This window comes from Delphinus delphis, chromosome 2, assembly GCF_949987515.2.
Source record: "Delphinus delphis chromosome 2, mDelDel1.2, whole genome shotgun sequence".
Classification (NCBI taxonomy): domain Eukaryota; kingdom Metazoa; phylum Chordata; class Mammalia; order Artiodactyla; family Delphinidae; genus Delphinus; species Delphinus delphis.
The window spans coordinates 135,715,518-135,735,242 of NC_082684.1; the positions used below are offsets into that span (position 1 = coordinate 135,715,518).

A 19,725-nucleotide genomic window follows, 5' to 3' on the forward strand; every position below is an offset into this window, starting at 1 on the left:
TTAGGCTTTGTCTTTTGCAGCCCATGATTCTCCCTCCCTCCTCAGCTCTTTTTCTTTTGTTAGCTGTGGGTGAAATACTGACATGTATGTAATAGATCATTAGTGACTGTGTCATTTCTTTTCCCCTTGTACATACTTGGGCAGCTATGTACAGACATTCTACTTGCTCTGATATAGTATCTCCTCCCCCATTGTCTGGTACCAATGTGTTTTCTCTCCCAACATCTGAAAACTGTGTATTCTGGATTTTCACCACCTTTCTGTGACCTGAGGGCATAGGTGGGAGAAGCCTCTGTTTTAGGACATACGCGGTTTTTGTTAAAATATGTAGACGCCCCTCCGTCTCCTGAGATTTTGATGAACGTATTGTATCAGGGTTTGCTCTACCCAATTGAGGATGAAACCATCCCTCCCTACCCCCACCCCCAGGGCTTTGGAACATTTTGGTGGGATCCTGAAGTAGTCACTTCTTTCAGGAAGAATCAGACACATTATTTACTTTAATTTCACTTGTTTCTTCCAAGTTCCCTTGTCAGAAGAGAAAAAAGACAAGAATGCCGCTTGGTGGTCTTCTCTCCATATTTTGTAGTATTTCTGAGAATCCCAATATTTTGAGAATTTACCAGTAGTATTTCTAAGGACTGGGGAGGGGTTAGGCTTGGAGCTGTGCTGCACCCTCTAACTCTGCTCCAGAATCTCCTGCTTGGTGAATTTAAGAAATTGTGCACAACCTTCAGGGCCATATTCAGCAACCCTGTCCCAGCACTCCTCCTCATCTGTTGGACGGGGAAACTAAAACTCAGGGAAAATGGCTGGAGCACATGTCTAATCTGCCTTTTAGTTCAGAAGCACAACTAAAATGCATGTCACTGTTTCATGGCCCAGTGCTTTTTACTATATTTTCTTGCTTCCTAAGTTCTTGAAACTTTAGAGCAAAACACAGCTCAGGTCATCAGCTTTACTACATCCTCATAGTAAAGCTCTACCACTCCGTGTCCTATCTCACTCCTTTCCAAGTGCCATTTAACTTAGATACAGTAGGAGTCTCACCTTCTCTCAGACTAAGGATTACCAGTATTCTTGGAGCCTGGAGAGGCTTCTGTAGCAGAAAAGCAAGAACCCTGAGCTTGGAGCACTGGATTTGAGTCCCAGCTCTGCCATTTAATTAGCAATGTAGGGGTGGGGGTGGGAGGGGGGTAAGTCATTTATCTTCTCTGAGTCTCAGTTCTATCTTCTGTAAAATAGGGATATTCTTATCTACAGGGCAGCTGAATTTTATGTAAAGGATTTGTTCCTGGAGGCATTTCATAATTGTAAACCACATAATTCAAGACAGCTAGACAAAGAATGGCAGATATGGCAAAGACTGCTGGTGGACCTTCAGTGTGCTACTTAGCCAGAAACTACATTTCCCAGGCCCTATGGTAGCTTCCTGTGTCTTTATGACAAGTTCTGGCCAGCAGTATAGGAATTGTAGTGATTCTACCAGTTGGAATACAGACAAGATGGTGGGAGTGTAGCAGCCATCTTAGATCACAAGATAGAAAATGGCCTGTTCAGGAGGACAGAGCAGTAAAATGGTAAGTGTGTGGGTACCTGGCATTGTAGAGCTGCCGTGTCAGCCATAAACTGCTCTGCTCAAACTGTGACGTGAGAAAACATTAATTATTGTCACATTTAATCTACTGGGTTTTTTTAATATAAATTTATTTATTTATGGCTGCGTTGGGTCTTTGTTGCTGCGCACGGACTTTCTCTAATTGCAGCGAGCGGGGGCTACTCTTCGTTGCGGTCAGCGGGCTTCTCATTGCAGTGGCTTCTCTTGTTGTGGAGCACAGGCCCTAGGCATGCAGGCTTCAGTAGTTGTGGCATGCGGGCTCAGTAGTTGTGGAGCACAGGCTTAGTTGCTCCAGGGCATGTGGGATGTTCCCAGACCAGGGCTCAAACCCATGTCCCCTGCACTGGCAGGCAGACTCCCAACTACTGCGCCATCAGGGAAGCCCCTAATCTACTGTTATGTGTTACACTTGCTAAACTCATATTCTAAATAACACAGGATATTTTTATTTACTCAAGTGGTGCCTTCCTGTGGAAACTTAAGCTTAAATATATCTTAAATTCACTCAGATTGATCCAGCTTTGAAAGAAAATGAAATTTTATTGTTTTTTAAATTGGGGGGCATTTGAATTATTTCAAACTTTGTGTATAAAGCAAGAATTATTTTACATCATGGTATTTCAAGTTTATATAATTCAATTTAACATAAAATTCATCATTACTGACCTTCCATAAGGCCATTGGTAGGAATTAATGTGTTAATATATGGAGATGCACACCATAAACTTTTTTTCCTACCAGAAACTGGGTTTTATTTTTGTTTCACATTTTATTGTAGTATAACTTTTTTTTAAAGGCACAAATCATAAAGTCATCAACTGATAAATTTTTACAAAGTGGACGCTGTGGGTCACCAGCCTCCAGAACAAGAGGTACAGCATTACAAGCACCCCAGGGGCCCCTCTCTTGCTCCTCCCAGTCACTACTATAACCCAAAGGTAACCACTATTCTGAATTCTGTTATCAGCTATTATTTTTTCTGTTTGTGAACTTTACATAAATGGATTATTACAGTATGTATTCTTTTGTATCTGGCTTTTTTCTTTTAAAATTGGTGTGAGGTTTACCCATATTTTTATATATAGCAGTATGTTCACACTATGGACTTTTAAGTATTGATTTTGAGTTATAAATTATATTTATAGCTATAACCATTAAGACTTGAGCCTGCAACCTCCCCCTTTTTTTGCATTGCTTATGATGTTCCTTCTGGAATATTCTCTCTCTTTTTCTCAACTCTGGCTACTAAATTCCTGTCACCTTTTAACAATTGGCTTAAAGGTAACGTCCTCTAGGAAATTACCTCTGATCTCTTCCTCCTCTGAGTTCCTATAGCTTTTCTTTGTACTTTGCTTATTACATTTACAACATATATTTTAAGTATTTGTATAGTACCCTGGTGGCATTACATAATCCAGAACTCATTTAATTCTGTCTTATTTTCTCAACTGAAGAAGAAATAGAGCCATAAAAGTTTAAAAAAATATAACCACTTAAGACTTATTGGAAAGTAGCAATTAACATAACCATATTAATAGCAAATATTTTTCATTTTGATAAAGATAGTATTATACAATGGCAAGACTAAAAAGTGACCTAGTTACAACTGTGATAATGATAGAGTAGCTTATTACAGACTAATCCTCCTGAAGATAACAATCATAAATTCTGGATAAAATATTTTTTTAAAAACCAACTATTTGAAGGTACTGAGATAAATTGAAAACAGGCAGAAGCTAGAAGGGAGTTGATGTTGAAAGAAGGGAACTGTAACAGTTGAGATTTATGTGTGTGTGACTTTGGTCCGAAAGTACTTCTCAGTCCATGAGATGCAAAGTGGCTATAATTTAGGAAGAAAGGCACAGTCTTACTGGCTAAGGAAGTAAGAGAATGAAGTTTAGGGCTGTCATAAAGGCTGAAAATGAAGGGGAATCCCAGAAAGGAGGAATTTGCAAGGCAGGGATCCATAATTTGCAAATAAATAGCATGCAAATCCTTGGCTGACCTTTGAACTACACATATATGGAAGAGATTCTAAGAAGCCCAGCAAAGATGCAACAGTTAACAATTCGAAAAAAACTGAGCAGAGATTCCAGCTGCTACTCACCAAGGGCAGAGTTTGGAATTTGAGTCTCGCCAAATCAATTGCCTGCTTGAACAAGAATTAACACATTCTAGAGCATGGTGACAGAATTCAGAGTCTATGCAACACATTATTTATAATGTCCTCAACGCTATAATGTCCTCAATGCTAAGAAATAGGAAAATATTATCCACACAAGAGAAATAGTCATCAATAGAAACAGACCCTGGAGGTGATGAACCAGTTTACTGCACAGATTGTGGTGATGGTTTCACCACACTCATCAAGTTGTATACACTAAATATGTACAGATTTTGTATGTCAATCATGCCTTAATAAATTAGTTTTTAAAAAAAGAAAGATATCAAGATAATCCAGAGAGTAGAATTAGCAGATAAGGACTTTAAAGCTGTTATTACACATATTTTAAAAACCTTAAAGAAAAATATTATCATAATGAATTAACAGATGGAAAATCTTGGTTGAAAAATGAAAACTATAAAAAAAGAACTAAAGGGAAATTTTAGAACTGAAAAGTAAAATGTCTGAAATGAAAAGCTTGTTGGATAGGCTTGACAGCAGTTTGGAGTGAGCAAAAGAAAGGGTAGTGAACTTGAAGAGAGATCAGTAGATGTTATCTAATCTAAAGAACAAAAAGAAAAAAATATTTAAAAAATGAATAGATCCTCAGTGACCTGTGAACAATATCATGTTGTATATTTTGTATGTAATTGAAGTCCCAGAAAGAGAGGAGAAAGAGAAATGTGGAGAAAAGTATTAAAGAAATAATGGCCAAAATGTTCCCCAGTTTTCTGGAAAACATAAACTTATAGATCCTAGAAGCTCAATGAATCTCAAGGAGCATAAAGACAAAGAAAACTGCACATGGACACATCATGATCAAACCCCTGGAGAACAAAGACAGAGAAAAACTTGAAAGTAGCCAGAAAAGAAAGAAAAACAAAAAGACGCGTTATATACAGGGAATCAATGATCTGAATGATTACTAACTTCTCATCAGAAACAATGGAACTTTAAAGCATTAATTAAAAAAACCCAAAACCTGGCAACTCAAAATTCTCTATAAAGGCAATATAAAGACTTTTTTTTTTGATAAAAGAAGACACATAAGCAGTATGTGTTACAAGAAATGCTTAAAAGAAGTTTTTTAGGCTGACAGAAAATGATGCAAGATGGAAACTCAGAACTCTATAGTAAATATAAAAGACTATATATTTTTCTCCTCTTAATTTCTCTTAAAGACAATTGACTGCTTAAGGCAAAAAAATACAACATATTGTGCAGTTTACAATACATGTAAGTTACATGACAACAAAAGCACAAAGAATTGAGAGGTAAATAGAATTCTGTAGTTTGCAAGTTCCTTACATTGTATGTGAACTGGTGCAATATTAACTCCAAGGAAACTCTAATAAGTTAAGGATGCATACTGTAATCCCTAGGGCAACCAGTAAAAATAATACAAAGAGGTATAACCTAAAAGCCAATAAAACAGAATATTAAAATTTTTTTTAAAAAAAATCACATAATCCTAAGTCAGGCAGGAAACAAAGGGACAAAAAAGAGTTGGACAAAATAGAAAACAAGTAGAAAAATGGCCGTTCTAAATCAAATCTTGTCAATACTTACATTAAATGGAAATGGACTAACTGTTAATTAAAAAACAGAGGTTAGCAGGCTGGATTTTCAAAACAAGATACAACTATAAGCTATCTATAAGAGATGGATTTTAGTTTTAAAGACACAGATTGAAGTAATAACAACAAAAAAGAGATTTATATATCATGTAAACAGTAAGTGAAAGAAGGAGTGGCTATATTAATATCAAAGTAGAATTTAAGACAAGGAGTATTATCAAAAAGAAAGAGGGATAAAAAGCTCAATTAGTTGAGAAAACATAAAAATCATAAACATGTATGCCTCTGATAACATTAACACAAAAAAATGGAATAAAAATGATTAAAACTAAAGAAAGAAATAGACAAATCTTTGATTAGAGTTGAAGATTTTTAAATTCCACCCTCAGTACGTTGTAGAACAAATAGATTTTAAGAATCATTAGGAATATAGAAGATCTTGGGAATTCCCTGGTGGTCCAGTCGTAGGACTCCATGCTGTCACTGCTGAGGGCCTGGGTTCAGTCCCCGGTTGGGGAACTAATATCCCACAAGACACGTAGCACGGCCAAAAAAAAAAAAAGTAAGGTCTTATCAACGTGGGTTTGATTACAGAAACTAAGTATTCTCTAAATAATGAAAAAAATATATAGAAAATCTTAGTATCACCAATAGCCATCCTGACCTAACTGATATTTATAGACCACTACAACCAACAATGGTGAGATATACATTCTTTTCAAGTGTACATGAAACATTCACTAAAATAAATTATATCCTGAGCCACAAAATAAGTCTCGATCAATTTCAAAAGATTTGAATCTTATAGAGTATATTCTTTGTCGCCAGTGGAATTAAATTAGAATTCAGTAAGAATGAGAAAACTGGGGCTTCCCTGGTGGCACAGTGGTTAAGAATCCACCTGCCAATGCAGGGGTCACGGGTTCGAGTCGGGGAAGATCCCACATGCCACGGAGCAACTAAGCCCCGTACACCACAACTACTGAGCCTGTGCTCTAGAGCCTGCGAGCCACAACTACTGAAGCCCGCGCACCTAGAGCCCATGCTCCACAACAAGAGAAGCCACCGCAATGAGAAGCCTGCGCACTGCAAGGAAGAGTAGCCCCCGCTCACCACGACTAGAGAAAGCCCACGTGCAGCAATGAAGACCCAACGCAGCCAAAAATAAAATTAATTAATTAAAAAAAAAGAATGAGAAAACTAAAAATAAATTAAAAATCCCCAAATATGTGGAAATTTTTTTGTTTGTTTTTTTTTTTTTGCGGTACGCGGGCCTCTCACTGTTGTGGCCTCTCCCGTTGTGGAGCACAGGCTCCGGCCATGGCTCACGGGCCCAGCCGCTCCGTGGCATGCGGGATCTTCCCGGACCGGGGCATGAACCCGTGTCCCCTGCATCGGCAGGCGGACCCTCAACCACTGCGCCACCAGGGAAGCCCAAATATGTGGAAATTTAACAACACACTCACAAGTCAAAGAAAAAAATCATTAGAGACATTTTGAACTGAATGATCATGAAAATGCAACATATCAAAATTTGTGAGATGCAGCTAAAAACACTGCTTAGAGGGAAACTTATCAGTCTAAATGCTTATTTTAGAAAATAAGAAAGGTCTAAAATCAATGATCTAAGATTCTATCTTAAAAAGCTTAAAAAAAGAGTAAAATAAACTCAAAATAAGTAAAAGGAAGAGAATAAAAAAGATAAGAGGAGAAATACATGAAATAGAAAACAAATAACAGAGAAAATCAACAAAGCCTAAAGTGATTCTTAGAAAAGATTAATAAAATTGATAAGCCCCAGCAAGAATGATCAAGAAAAAGAGAAAGCATCAATTACCAATATCAGGAATAAGGAAGAAAGAGAAAAGAGAACAAGAGAGATAGGAAGAGAAAAAGAAAGAAAGAAGAAGGGAGGGAGGGAGGGAGGAAGAGAAAAGGCACCCACAGGGTCACCGTTCTCAGAACTGGAAAGGGTCTTAGGATAATAAAAGGGTAGTTAGTAGCAGAAGTGACCCTGGGATTGTGAACAGACTCAAAGAATGTGGTGAGTAGAGATGACCATGGAGGAGGTGCCAAAAGAAATATTATTTGGAACACACAGAAGTCTGAGGTACAAACATCTGCACACCTCACAGGCCCTGAACAGTACATCACATTAAAAAAAAAAGTGGAGTTTGTTATGATGCCCCAAAGCCCCCAAGAAAATATTAAATCCCAGTAAAATGTGAATGAAGATGGAAAAAATGTAATGTTTTCTAAAAATTTTTCCATTAAAAATAGTTAAAATAAAATCCAGCCCTTAAGCAAAATTTCTCAAAGTTTGTTCCTTTGAATATGGTTCTATAGCTGTTCTGCAAAGAGGGTTCTGAGGAAATTTTGCTAACATTGCTAATGGCATCGGCCCCTCTCCTCCTAAAGATTCTTAATGTACATCAGCATGTTAGTGACTGCAGCTGGCCTAGTTGTATGAAAGTCAGCCTGTCTCTCTTTAACCTCATGGTCACCACTTTTACAGGACCACAAAACCCTCCTTTCATGGGATACCTATTAACATTCCAAGGAACCAGTATTCTTTGGAATACATATTGGAAAAAACTGATCAAAGGATTAAAACATAGCTAACAACAGTACTTGCTGTAATTTGTTACTATTAGACCATTCTGCAAAGTTAAAACATAAGTGATAACTTGATTTTACATGAAACTTTTCTTTAAAGGAACTTGAAATACAATGGACTCAGGATTTTCTGATAGATTCAGACTGACAAAAATCTAACTATTTTTGGTTCTATTTTGTCTCTCTATAGTAGCATTAAGTGTAGCATTCCAATAGAAATTTTTAAAAACTGGAAGAGTAATCACTCCAGATTGAAAAAAAATCTAGAAAAGTGAAAGAATAATAAAGTACTGGCATTTCACCTGCATGTTTATTACATCTCATACAAGAAAAAAAAATTGGGGGTTACTTATGCTTGTGATTTTTGCATAATGGTGAATATTAATACCACACCTTCACTCAAACATTGTCACAGGACATGGAAAGGAAAGCAACAGGAATACCTCTGCCTTCTATATAATTTTTTTATGTAAACCTAGGGCTATGTATTACAAATTGATGCTTACAATCTACTGTCTCACCCTTTACTAGCGACTACATGAGAGGCGATGAGTTTAAATGGTAGTCCTTTCAGTTAAGATCTAAGAAAGTCTTTGCGAGTAGTTTATTGTTTTTTGTAATTATTTTTGCTATTGATATTTATTCCCTTATTATAGAACAGTGTGTCAGTCTCTAGGCATTTTTGTTTAAATACTGGCTAGGGTCACAAGTGAAATGAAGTTTGGTCCTCATTTACCTCATACTAGCCGTTGGGTTGGCATGCAGCTGCAGAACTGCTGGGGCTCTTTTTATTTAATTTGGCATCCTTTCCTGAGCAGTATTGAGACTTTTAGTTCAATGACTCCACTGGGCTTTGCCATAATTTCTATGTTGTATCAGTAAAGTCTTCAGAAGAGATGCCTAAGCAAACCTGAAAGCAGGCTAGGAATGCCTCTAGTTCAGGTGTTTTTAAGTCAATGAAGGAATTGACTCCCCAATACAAATTAAGTCCATTAAAAATTACAACAGTATTCATTTAGTAAAAAATCTGATTTTTAAAGTATATTAGATCAGCTTAATACCATGTGTGTGTGTTAAGAGTTTGTCCTTTTTGCACAGATTCTCTTGGAATAATTTTCCTAGACTCCGAATCAGACTGTCAAGAAAATACATGTCTAAATTTTGAGTTAGCCACATGTTAATTACATGACTTGGTCATATATCTTAACCTGTACAATCCTGAGAGTATTATGGGAATAATGATCTCTCTGACATGCTCTGAGTATGCAGTGATAACACATAAAAGTCACTACGACAGGGTCAGGTATATAATAGGTCGTCAATAAATGCTTCGTTAAATGTATTAATGGAAGATGAAGACATCAATGCCTTCTGTGAATTTTACTTCCACAGTCAGAAGAGAGAACAGCTTCACCTGGTCTGCTTTCCTGTATTACATGTCCTATGTTGATGGGCATAAATGCCCAATGTTCCTTTGGAACGGAGCAAAAGGAAAGAGATTTTGAGCGGAATCAGAATTATAGATTGTCAGAACTGGATGATATCTTAGAGATGATTTGATCCAGTGCCCTAAGTTTACAAATGAGCAAATTAAGTCCCAAAGAGTATAAGTGATTTGCCCCAAAATCACAGAGAAGTTAGTGACAAATCCAGGACTGGAGCCCAATGCAAACAGGGACTTTTCTTGTAATGGGGATTGTTAATATTGTATGAGGCTAACAGTGTTTTTAAAAATCTTCCTTTCCATCAAAAAGTCTACAAATAAAAAATGCTGGAGAGGGTATGGAGAAAAGGGAACCCTCCTACACTGTTGGGGAGAATGTACATTGTTGCAGCCATTATGGAGAACAGTATGGAGGTTCCTTAAAAAACTAAAAACAGAGTTACCATATGATCCAGCAATCCCACTCCTGGGCATATATCCAGAGAAAACCCTAATTCGATAAGATACATGTACCCCAATGTTCATAGCAGCACTAGTTAAAATAGCCAAGACGTGGAAGCAACCTGAGTGTCCATCGACAGATGAATGCATAAAGAAAATGTGGTATACACACACACACACACACACACATATATATATACAATGGAATATTACTCAGCCATAAAAAAGAATGAAATAATGCCATTTGCAACAACATGGATGGACCTAGAAATTATCATACTAAATGATAAGTCAGACAGAGAAAGACAAATATCATATGGTATCACTTATATGTGGAATCTAAAAAAACGGTACAAATGAATTTATTTACAAAATAGAAACAGAATAGACATAGAAAACAAACTGGTTACCAAAGGGGAAGGTGTGGGGGAAGATAGATTAGGAGCTTGTGATTAACAGGTACATACTACTTTATATAAAATAGATAACCAACAAGGACCTACTGTATAGTACAGGTTAAGTATACTCAATATTTTGTAATAACCTATAAGGGAAAAGAATATATATATATAACTGAATCACTTTTCTGTACACCAGAAACTAACACAACATTATAAATCAACTATACTTCAATTAAAAAAAAAAATCTTCCAGGACTTCCCTGGCGGTCCAGTGGTTAGGACTCTGAGCTTCCATTGCAGGGACATGGATTCGAGCCCTAGTCGGGGAGCTAAGATCCCACATGCCACGTGACAATCTTCCTTCAACTAACTTGAAAAATAGCTCCCTTTTATGGTTTTTTTTTTTCTTTTTTAACATTTTATTTAATCCATCTGGAGTTTTCTTTTGTATAGAATGTAAGGTTAGAATTAACTTAATGCTTTTTCCCCAAATATTTAGCCAAATGATTCAGCACTATTTACCTAGCAGATCCTCCCTTTCCTACTGACTTAGTGTCACCTTTATTACACTTTCAGTTATTTTTTATACTAAAGTCAATATCTATGCTCATTTCTTTTATTCTATTAATTAATCTGTTAATTTTTGTGCCCAGAGGATGCTATTATAATTGTTGTAATTTTTTTAATTATTATTTTTTCTTAATTTTAATTTTATATTGGCAAATAGTTGATTAACAATGTTGTGTTAGTTTCAGGTGTACAGCAAAGTTATTCAGTTATACATATACATGTATCTATTCTTTTTCAAGTTCTTTTCCCATATAGATTATTACAGAATACTGAGCAGAGTTCTCTGTGCTATACAGTAGGTCCTTGTTGGTTATCTATTTTAAATATAGCAGTGTGTATATGTCAATTCCAAACTCCCAATCTATAATTGTTGTAATTATATCATATGTTTTAATAAGAAGTATGGAAAGTTCACCTTCATTAATCTTCTTTAGGGGAAAAAAATGAAGCCTTTGGCCATTTATTTTTTAAGATGATGAACACTGGCAAGTTGGAAAGAATTAATATTCCATGCAAACCAAATAAAACCCGTAAGAATTTTGAATGGAATTACATTAAATATAAAGATTAATTTGTAAAGAACTGGCATTTTTATTATAATCGTTTTTCCTTTTCAGGAGTATGATATATATTTTATTTATTCAACTGTTCTTTGACATCGCTCAGTAAATTCATGTAAAGACTTTAAAGCATGCAACGATAACCTAGGAATGAGAAAATTAATTCTACCTGAAGAGATCTGGGAAGACATTTTTATGGCCCGAAAGAGGAGAGCTCTACAAATGTAGTCACATGAGGTACATGGTATTTCATTACTTAACTTGACATAGCCTAACTCAATTATACAATTCCTTAAGAACTTGTTACTCAAAGTCATTAACCACATACACACATCAAGAGTAAATTTTCATTGGATTCTGACCAGATCGGGCACTATGCTTGATGTTGGAAATATGGTCCCTGCCCTCAAAGGGGTTTGCAATCTAGTTGGGGGGAGTTTCCATGCTAAAAGTACCAGCTCTAGAGAGTAGATCTTAAATGTTCTTACCACACACACACTCACACAAAAGGTAATTATATGAGGTGATAGAAGTGTTAACTAACCTTATTGTCATAATCATTAAATACATAATCATGTATCTAATCATCACATTGTACACCTTAAATTTACACAATATTATATGTCAATTATATTTCAGTACAGCTAGGGAAAAAAAGTACCAGCTCCTTTTATTGTTCTAATCCTTGTGTTAATGTAGCTTCTCACTAAGTGGTTTGATCTTTTACTTCTATTCCCAGATCAAGGTAGAGAAATTTCTCCACAAATTTCTTGGTCATCAAGGAAGTAATTATTGGCAGGGTCCCAGCTCTGCCCCTCAGATGCGGGTTAAAATCACCATCCTCAAAGCTACCTGGAGGTGGATTAAGGATGGAATAAGGTGGAATAAGGATTAAGAATGCCAACTTGGAAGTCAGACTGGGTGTTTGAATTATGACCCTTTGACCTCTAGTTGTATGACTTTGGGTAAGTTATTTAACCACCTTTGCCTCAGTTTCCCCAAATATAAAATGAAAATAGTGGGCTTCCCTGGTGGCGCAGTGGTTGAGAGTCTGCCTGCCGATGCAGGGGACACAAGTTCATGCCCCAGTCTGGGAAGATCCCACATGCCACGGAGCGGCTGAGCCCGTGAGCCATGGCCGCTGAGCCTGTGCGTCCAGAGCCTGTGCTCCACAACGGGAGGGGCCACAACAGTGAGAGGCCCGCGTACAGCAAAAAAAAAAAAAAAAAAAAAAAGAAAGTAGTAATAGTACTTAACTTGTAGAGTTAGTGCGAGGATTACATGAGACAATCCATCTATATTGTGCTTAACACCATGCCCAACACAGAGAAGGACTCAGAAGTGCATTATTTAATGTGCGGTTTCCTGAGCAGGTTATACATTTCAGCTTAGAGTGCAGCTCTGCTTAGTGGCACAGCTAGGTGTCCTGTAGATTCTCCAGGCTAGAACATGGAGGTTCTAGTGGGGGAATTATCCTCCCCTCTAGTAAAATCTAGGTCCTACTCTTGAAACTACTGGTAAATGGAATAATAAACCCAAGACTGTGGAAAGATGGTGACAGGTACTTCCCCTGGAATTTCAATGTTTTCAATTAAATGATAATTCCATAATGAGAAGGTTACAGTTTTGAAAATCCTTCACTGAAAGAGTCAATCCTCTTTTCCCCTAAATTGTGGTTATATTGAATGAATCCAGTATTAGGTATCAAGTACATCTTTACATGGATGGAGAAGAGGATGTTGGGACAATAGTTTCTTGGTAGTCAGCTACCTCTCTGGGGTGATTGCCTGTTTTCACTTTACAGCTTCTCCTGATAACCTTCCATAAGGATGGGCCCCTTTAAGTTAAAGATGGAAGAGGGTATTTTGAAACTCAGAGAAGAGTTTTCTTAGAAACATCTTAAACAAGCTGGTAAGATCCCCCGGCAAACTCAGTGAGATGTTAGTACAACTGAACCTAATGACTGGACATTTCTGGGTCTCTCACCAGCAAGGCATGGGGAAAGGAGAATTCTTTTCCTCTCATGGCTCTGGTGGCTTGGGAAACATGGGGAGATACGGGAAGCACAGCGTTTCTCGTCAAGAAATCCCCCAAGAATACTTCTTTTTATGGGCTGCTTCCTTCTCACGTCCTTTTCTTATTTTTCTCTTTTTCTTCCATATGCATCCTGTTTCTTCCAGCCAGGGATTCTTTCCTCCTCTGGGTAGTACAATTACTTGGGTAGGAAGTTTAGAGTAGTGACAAGAAGATATGTTCCCCTACCCCTGTCCCCAACTCTGAGTGTGAAACCAGAAAAATAAATAAATGATCAATGTGGCCAGCTCCATGTAGAAGTTGATTTAAAAGACCCAGCCCCCGAATAGGAACGTAGTCTATTTCGTGTCATCAAAGAAACAAGACGTCAGCTGAAGGTGAGTGGTCTTTTCTACTAGGAAATTAGTAAAGAGGAAGGCATTGGTTAAGAACACAGGCTCTAATATCAGATAGGCCTGGACTTGAATCTGGGCCCTACCACTTACTAATTATAAGACTGGAGCAAGTAACTTAATTTCTCTTAGCCGTAGTTTTTTTCAATCAAGAGGGGGTAATATCATTCATCCCACAGGGATAAATGTGGTTGTGGATATAAGCAGCTCAGCACGGTGCAACATAATTCATAGTCAAGTCCAAGCAGACAGTGGCCATTTATTATAAAATGTTGAATCAGAGAGTCAGAATTTCTCAGTGCCCCTAAAGCACTCACTTCACAAGGATGTATTCATATCCCTTTGGCAGAAGTAGCTTCACAGATGGATGCATCAGACTATAAATGTGTGATGCTGCTCACCATGAAGATCATCCAACTAATTACCCTTAGTCAGTTTCCCTGTTCACTAAGCAGGCTTCTAACGGGGCTTTCTGTGTAGCTTTGTAATAAGGATACAATATGCTCATCAGATCAGACTGACTTGAACATTCAGGTCTGTTTGGCCATTATAGCTCTCCTTAGAATAAATAAAGTGGTGTTCCAGTTTGTACATCAGCCTCTTGTGAGTCCAGCTGCACCCAAGAGATTGATCAACTCTGACAAAATCAATCTCTAATCCTACAAAGTCAAGCATTATACCCTGAACTGCACCAAAGTAATAGCACGTCAGGGGGGCTCTGAGATGCAAATTGCTGACCTGCAAGACAGGTATAGCCTGGAGACTACTTTCTTTGACCACATAGGGTTTTTATTTATTTATTATAACTTTATTTTATTTATTTATTTTTGGCTGCGTTGGGTTTTCGTTGCTGCTCACAGGCTTTCTCTAGTTACTGCGAGCGGGGGGCTACTCTTCATTGCGGTGCGCGGGCTTCTCATTGTGGTGGCTTCACTTGTTGTGGAGCACAGGCTCTAGGCACGTGGCTTCAGTAGTTGTGGCACATGGGCTCAGTAGTTGTGGCTCTTGGGCTCTAGAGAGCAGGCTCAGTAGTTGTGGCACACGGGCTTAGTTGCTCTGCGGCATGTGGGATCTTCCTGGACCAGGGATTGAACCCGTGTCCCCTGCATTGGCAGGTGGATTCTTTTTTTTTTTTTTTTTTTTTTTTTTTTTTGCGGTACGCGGGCCTCTCACCGTTGTGGCCTCTCCCGCTGCGGAGCACAGGCTCTGGACGCGCAGGCCCAGCGGCCATGGCTCACGGGCCCAGCTGCTCCGCGGCATAAGGGATCCCCCTGGACCAGGGCACGAACCCACATCCCCTGCATCGGCAGGCGGACTCCCAACCACTGCGCCACTAGGGAAGCCCGGCAGGTGGATTCTTAACCACTGCTCCACCAGGGAAGTCCCAGCATAGGGTTTTTAAAATCAACTGAGCAAATATTTAAAAATCGGGAGATTTCACCAAAAATGTGAATACGAGTTTCCAGCTTCTTATGAAAACCCAGCCAAAAGATTAGAGCTGAGGCATCTGTTTCCTGTAGGGAGGTCCTGTCTCCTCAGTTCAGAGTCCCAGCTCTTACACCTGGTCATTTCAGTCAGTTATCACCTGCCTGGCCTAAGAGTACTTACTTTTGTGATTCCTGTTCTAAATAAGAACACTTTGGAGAGTTTCTTAGGGTTTTTACTCCTTCCAAAAGAGGGGGAAAGTCAGGAAGGAAAAAACCTATCGAACACCATTTAGTATAAACAGATGATAAATTTGGAAACACACCCATATTTCAGGAAACACTTGGATTAAGATAGTCTCCTGGGCACTTGTTTGCACGAGTAGATGGGACCATAGGGAGTTGGTGAGAGGCTGGGATTGGGGGAGGAGTGCTGAGGCTGATAATTGACAGAGAGGAAGTGGGTGGTGTGGGGGCAGGAGGGGAAGAGAAGGGCAGCAAATGTTTGCAAGGAACCGACCACTCCTATTCTTATTTTTTTTTTTTTTTTTGCGGTAGGCGGGCCTCTTACTGTTGTGGCCTCTCCCGTTGCGGAGCACAGGCTCTGGACGCGCAGGCTCAGCGGCCATGGCTCATGGGCCCAGACGCTCAGCGGCACGTCGGATCCCGGACAGGGGCACGAACCCGCGTCCCCTGCATCGGCAGGCGAACTCTTAACCACTGCGCCACCAGGGAAGCCCCACTCCTATTCTTTATCCTTCTCTCTCCACAACTCTTGTCCCAAACAAAATCTGCTTTTGACCAACGTTGGAGGAAAAGGTAAAACAGGGTGGGGATTAGGGATGGAGTAACCGGTAGAAACCTAGGCAGCAGTGGGTTATTCAGCATTAGGACAGAAAGAGAGCTTAAGAGGAAATAGCCATCCAGCTAGACTGGCCAGCTCTGAGTGGCCATTCATATGAAAGGGACAGAGAGTTGTATGTATAGGGTGAGGTGCTGCCTATAGAATTCTAATCAGGCAGTTTCATGAACTTCTAACAAGTTCAGCAGATAGCGCTATTCAAGAAATCTTTGTACCCAAAGGGAGAGGAAATAAAGTTTAATAACCAATGAGGAGGGGCTTCCCTGGTGGCACAGTGGTTAAGAATCCGCCTGCTAATGCAGGGGACACGGGTTCGAGCCCTGGTCTGGGAAGATCCCACATGTCTTGGAGCAGCTAAGCCCGTGTGCCACAACTACTGAGCCTGTGCTCTACAGCCCGTGCTCCGCAACAAGAGAAGCCACCGCAATGAGAAGCCCGCGCACCGCAACGACGAGTAGCCCCTGCTCTCCACAACTAGAGAAAGCCTGTGCGCAGCAACAAAGACCCAACACACCCAAAAATAAATAAATAATACGTAAAAAAAGAAATAACCAATTAGGACATCAAGGGAGAGAGGTTGTTCAGGAGAATTCTCAAGCTGCCCTTCAGTTAAAGCATCTGGAGAAGTGATTTAATCTCAGAAACTGTCTGCCTTAAGCCCTTCTCTTTATGATCTAGACTGAGGTCACACAGTTAGATTTCAGTGGCCCACTCAAGGGCACCCATCAATTGGCTCTACACATCGAACCACATCTTTTTGTTTCTTCCTTTATAAAAATTCAACATGATTAGGCAAAGCTCTAACCATCCTCCATTACTTTCATTATTCTCCATCTCTGCCTTTGCTTCTATTGCTTCCAGTGCTTAAAATACATGCCACCTCTGCTTTCAGCCATGTCCATCAGTTCCACTAAGGCCTATCTTAAAGCTTGCCTCCATCCATCAGTTATAATGACCACTACTTTGTCTGCCCTGAGAGACTGGCGGTCCCATAAGGCAGCAAAGGAGGCACTTTAATCTGGGAGTCACACCATTGGGGCTGTGGCTGTAATGATGACTCTGAATAAGCCAATTTGTCTTCTCAGCGTACAGACGGGGAATCTCAGTCTTTAGAGGCTAAGTGATGTACCTGTGATAACTTGACTTATAGCAGCAGAGGCAGGATTAGCACCCAAGTCCTCTGACTCTTCTCTCAGTCTATGGTTCTTTCCACTAACTGTGTCCATGGTTGCTTTCAGACCTCTTAGTTCCCAACCATAAACAGATGTATTCAGACTATCATTGAAGATAGAGATGGAAATTACAAGGCTATATAAATGGAGCATTTTGGTGGCATATCATCCCAACTTTACAGTCTTTACAGATCTCCTCCAAATAAATATCTCCTGGGCTCTCATTACACATTCTGATTCAGAAGCTGTGCTTTTAAAGAAAGTATAGGGTGGATCACTCTAGACTGTGGGTACTTACTTCTTTTCTACCAAAGAAGTTTTAAAAGGCTAGGAACGTATATTTGAATTCAAGTACAGGTTAAGGTACAATGGGTTAGAATATTGGAGAACACAGCAATAGTATTTATTCATCTCAAGTACCTCTCAGTAGATAATTAAACTGGGCCATGATAAAAAACAATTCTATTAGGCCCGTTTCTCTTGTGGCTAATGCTGTTGTGCTACTTGCTGTAGTATTTTTCCTTCGCTTCATTTTAAACAGAGCACTTACTGTAATATTGCGAGCATTACCACTTTCCTCCTTGCAATAAAAAAAAGCAACAGTAGACAAAAACATGAAGTTTTATGTCTTCACTCATGAAGATACAACTCATGAAAATATGAATGGCAATCTAGATATAGCCACTTTTTTTGGTGGGTTTCCTGCACCATCAACTAAGAAGTGGCTCTTTCATCCATAAAGAATAGAGTTTGTAGGATTCTTCTCTGTTCTGATGCACACTTTGCCCCACGCTTGGTGTTTGTGTGTAAGAAAAGATCTATCGCAGAGAGTTCTAACTTTTGCGCGGGGTGTGTGTCATGAACCTCTTTGGCAGTCTGGTGAAGGCTATGGATCCTTTCTGAGAATAATGTTATTATAAATGCATAAAATAATATACACTGGAAACCAATTATACTGAAATACATTTCTATCCATGGACCCCTTGTGTCTTAAGCCTATCATAGCGCTGACTCAGGCTCCTCCATCTACCTAATTTTTAGTTTTTCAAAGTGAAATCATAAGGTTAGGAACACAGCCTCTTAGTACGGAGTCAAACAGATATCAAAACTCAAGTCCAGGGCTTCCCTGGTGGCGCAGTGGTTGAGAGTCCACCTGCCGATGCAGGGGACACGGGTTCATGCCCCGGTCCGGGAAGATCCCACATGCCGCGGAGCGGCTGGGCCCGTGAGCCATGGCCACTGAGCCTGCACGTCCGGATCCTGTGCTCTGCAACGGGAGAGGCCACAACAGTGAGAGAGGCCCACGTACTGCAAAAAACAAACAAACAAACAATAACAACAAAAAAAACTCAAGTCCAAAGCCCAAGTCACAAAGTGCAAAGACATTGGATCACATCAGGGAGCAGGGCTAGCTAGTTACCAGGTGGCTGCTGACCTGGGATGAGTCCAGGGCAATGCAAAGGCTCTCTTCCTGCATCCCCCAAATCCCTCTTCTCCCTGTTCACTCATGCTTGAAATCCCTTAATAGAGTCTAACTCCTTTGGTTTAATTAAATAGAGGATTTACTCTTGATAAAAAGCAAAAACCCATGGGAGAGGTAAATTCTCTATGCCAAAGATTTTCAAATTTATTTTTAGCAGTAGAATCTATTTTTCAGATGCATTCTTTTTTTTTTTTTTTTTTTTTTTGGGGGGTACGTGGGCCTCTCACTGCTGTGGCCTCTCCCGTTGCGGAGCACAGGCTCCGGACGCACAGGCTCAGCAGCCATGGCTCACGGGCCTAGCTGCTCCGCAGCATGTGGGATCCTCCTGGACCGGGGCACGAACCCGTGTCCCCTGCATCGGCAGGCGGACTCTCAACCACTGCGCCACCAGGGAAGCCCCAGATGCATTCTTAAATAGAATGCTGATATGTAAATAAATGCAAGTTTTATACAAATTTAGTATAATGTTATATGTTGTATTATATAAAAATAAGAATTCATATATATTTATATGTACTCATATATAAATCAACATTGGAAACAGGCTATTTTGATAAAGGCAAATTATGACATCAAGAGCTATAGATAATAGCTGCAATCTTACATCCATCAGAGCATACACCTTATTTCTGTATTATATTTTACCTGCACAAGATGGAGAAAATCCTGACCTAAATAGATAAGTAATTTGTAGCTAACAGTTTGTTCTGGCACTTATAATCTCAGGATTTTCTTCAATTAAAATGATCCAGAAGTTTGAAGACTAGTAGGAATTTTTGTTTCAGAGTAGAGTCACTAATAATATTTATCAACTGTTCATATTACTTAGTAATTAAGGATTAGTACTTAATTTGGGGAAATTTGACAAGATTAGTAAACCATTTGAATCCTGAATTCCTTACTTACTTCATAACCTTAGGCAAGTAGCTTAATCTTAGTCTCAGTTTCCTCATGTGTAAAATTATTA

General features: G+C 39.2%; 1 protein-coding gene across 1 annotated transcript in view; it reads right to left on the bottom strand.

Annotated features, from left to right (window-relative positions):
• Positions 1–19,725, bottom strand: part of IQCH (IQ motif containing H) — a 209,680-nt gene that overhangs the window by 148,223 nt on the left and 41,732 nt on the right. The window lies entirely within an intron of this gene.